This window comes from Carlito syrichta, unplaced genomic scaffold (assembly GCF_000164805.1).
Source record: "Carlito syrichta isolate Samal-C Ts95f unplaced genomic scaffold, Tarsius_syrichta-2.0.1 Scaffold314826, whole genome shotgun sequence".
NCBI lineage: Eukaryota > Metazoa > Chordata > Mammalia > Primates > Tarsiidae > Carlito > Carlito syrichta.
The window spans coordinates 26,894-30,522 of record NW_007258922.1 but is presented as its reverse complement, the minus strand read 5'-3'; the positions used below and the strand labels follow the sequence as shown (position 1 = coordinate 30,522).

At 35.3% G+C, this 3,629-nt stretch overlaps 1 pseudogene across 1 annotated transcript; it reads left to right on the top strand.

Annotated features, from left to right (window-relative positions):
- The first annotated feature begins 1,604 nt into the window (after window positions 1–1,604).
- On the top strand, window positions 1,605–2,205 carry LOC110594362 (annotated as a pseudogene). Its single transcript, XR_002481213.1, has one exon. The product of XR_002481213.1 is annotated as a superoxide dismutase [Cu-Zn]-like (transcript).
- The last annotated feature ends 1,424 nt before the right edge of the window (window positions 2,206–3,629 follow it).

Here is a 3,629-nt window from a genome sequence, read left to right as displayed (position 1 = left end):
AGTTCCAGCTACTTGAAAGGCTGAGGCAGAAGGATCACTAGAGCCCAGTAGGTTGAGGCTGCAGTGGCCGGGAACATGCCACTGCACTCTAGTCTGGGTGATACAGTGAGACTCAAACTCGAAAAAACAAAAACAAAAAATCTAAACTGTATGGGACAGATAAACAAGCAAATTATTGGAGAAGAGAGGAAATTACAGGTTAAAAATTATAAGAAATTTATCAACTAATTGCAATGTATGGACCTTATTTGGATTTTAGCAAAGTAAATGTAAAAGAAAAGTGTGTAAGGTAATTGGGGAAATTCGAGCATGGGCTAGGTATTGAATAAAGTTAAGAAATTATTAATTTTTAGTTTTGATAGTACTATCATGGCTATATGTGAAGACAATTATCTTTATCTATTAAAGATATATGCAAACCTTTGAAATATTAATGGGAGGGTGGGCAGGAATTTCCAGAAAGCAAGATTACTAACAGTGAGTGTTGAAGCTGAGTGACAGATACATAGAGTTGGTTATTTTTAAATTTTCCAAATGTTTTCTCTTAATTTTTCTTATTGTATTTATTAAATATATGAGGGGACTTCAAAAAGTTCATGGAAAATAAATAAATAAATAAATATATATATATATATATATATAAATGTTATTAGTTTTTTATATTTTGAGAAAGCCATGCAGGGATTTCTTTCTATTTTTTTCACCAGTATAAACTTTTACTCACTGGTTATAACATGTCTCAACAGGAACCAATTTGAGACTCTAAGAAAGATAAGAAATCAGTTTGAAAAGAGCCCCCATCAGAGTAACATGAATTCTGCTAAAATTTAAGCAAGAACAGACATCAAATGTGTGGTGAAGCTTGTGTGGGAGAATGGTGAAATTCTTGACACTTTATGAAAAGTTTATGGACAATGCCCCAAAGAAATTAACAGTTTACAAAGGGATAACTCATTTTAAGAAGGGACAAGATGATGTTGAAGATAAAGCCTGCAGCAGCAAACCACCCACGTCAATTTTCAAGAAAAAAAAATCATCTTGCTCACGCCCTACTTGAAGAGGATCATACATACAATAACTAACACCAGAGACATTTCAATTAGTTCAGCTTACACAACTCTGACTAAAAACTTAATTTGGAGCAAATTTTCCACTTGATGGATGCCAAAATAATGGCACCCAGATTAGCTTCAAACAAGAGCAAAGCTTTCAAGGAAAATATTAAACAAATGGGATCAAGATCCTAAAACATTTCTTTGAAGAATTGAAACAGGAGGTGAAATATGGTTTTACTGGTACCATCCTGAAGACAAAACACAATCAAAGCAATGGTTGCTTAGAGGTGGAAGTGGTTCAGTAGAAGTCAAAGTGAACCAGTCAAGAGCAAAGATCATGACAACAGTTTTTTGGGATGCTCAAAGCATTTTGCTTGTTGACTTTCTGGACAGCCAAAGAATAATACCATCTGCTCATTATGAGAGTAATTGAGGAAGTTAGCCAAGGCCTTAACAGAAAAACTTCTGGGGTTTGTGCCACGTCTTCTGCAGTGTCACCTGCTTTCCTCACAGCCCTCAGATCCAAGACCAGAGCATGTCTCCGCCCACATGCCGATAAAGACAGTGTGTATGTTGAAGGGTGACAGCCCAGAGCAGGGTACCATCCACTTTGAGTAGAAGGAAAATGAGCCAGTTGTGGTACTGGGATGCATTGCAAGATTGACTGAGGGCCAGCATGGATTCCATGCTCACAAGTTTGGAGATAATACACAAGGCTATACCAGTGCAGGTCCCCACTTTAATCCCCTATCTAAAAGACACCGTGGGCCAAAGGATCAGGAAAGGCATGATGAAGACCTGGCAATATGACTGTTGGTGAAGATGGTGTGGCCATCTCACTCTCAGTGGTGCACAAAAAAAAACAAGATGACTTGGGCAATGGTGGAAATGAAGAAAGTACAAACACTGGAGATGCTGGAAGTCATTGGACTTGTGATGTCATTGGAATCACTCGATAAACATTCCCTAGGATGTGGTTGGAATCCCAGTAGCTTATCTATTAATCCTGCTAGCTGTAGAAATGCAACTTGATAAACATTAAACACTGTAATGTTACAAGTGTAATTGTGTGACTTTTTAAAAATTGTTTTAAGTCCTTGTAATGAGAATTGATTTATGATCACTAGGAAGATTTGCATAGTTTTATAAAACTCAGACCAATCAAAAAAAAAGAAAGAAAGAAAGAAAGAAAAGAAAAACTCCTGGGAAAGCTTTACCAGAGAGTCCTTCTCTGCCATAACAATTCTCCTATTCATTTCTCTCATCAAACAAGGGCAATTTGCAGAGACTTTCCATAGGAAATCAGTAGGCATTCACATTACAGTCCTGATTTGACTCCTTCTAATGTTTTTTTGTTTCCTAATCTTATAAACTCTGTAAAGGGCACCCATTTTTATTCAACCAATAATGTAAAAAAGACTGCATTGACATGGCTAACTTCCCAGGACCTCAGTTCTTTAACGATGGACTAAATGGCTGGTATTGTAGCTTCCAAAAGTGTCTTGACCTTAATGGAGCTTATGTTGAGCAATAAAGTTTTATAATTTTTATCTTTTAATTCCATTTTATAGTAGTTCATATAATACAGTAGTTTATATAGTTTTATAACAGTTCATGAGAACTGATTTATGATCACTTGGAAGATTTGTATAGTTTTATACAAATAGTTCATGAACTATTTTAATTTCTCTCATATATTGTTTCAAGTATATATTGAAATTTTGTATTTCTAAACAATAATTTATTCTAATAATTGCCACTTGTACCAATCCTAAATATTAAAATTCTATAAAATATATAACTTTTGGAAAGGGAGTCTTCTATATCTTTCCCCACTCTAAAGGTACATCTTTATGTCATCTACCTCCTATGATTATTTAAGGCAGTGTAACATCACAACATTTATTTAAAAGAACTAGGGTAATACAGACATGGATCTGAGTCATCCACTTCAGTGGCTGTCAGCTACATTTTTCTGTTAAGCAGTTGGAATGTGGTGAGTCCACACTGAGATGTGCCACAATTAAAATACACTCTACTGGATTGCAGATATTTAATACCAAAAAAGTAAAATAATAAATGTGTTTTATTAATTATATGTTGAAGTGATCATATTTTGGACAGATGGAGTTAATACAATATATTATTAAGAGTAAGTTCACCTTTTCTTCTTGGGTTTTAATGGAGTTACAAGATAAATTAAATTGCATATGTGACTTCTGTCGTATTTCTATTGTAGAGTGTTAGTCCAGAGGAAAACAAATAAAGAGTATGACCACTTAATTTATGATCCAAACTGGGTCAATTTGACAGTGCATGTGGGAGCTCTTCATGATTATACTGGAACAACAGGCATAAACCAGGACCCATGCTCCCTTCACTAAGAAACCAGTAAATGTGATTACTGAAAATGTTATAGAAATAAAAGATAGCTCTTGTAACTCCAAATACTTTTTTGGGGTGTGTGCCCAGTTGGAGGAGTGGCTTTCTACCTGCTTTATACTTGATGGCTTCATTGTTGATCTGGAGAGTAGATCTTCAGAGACTGCAAATACTCTGAGAGTTGGGAGTTCC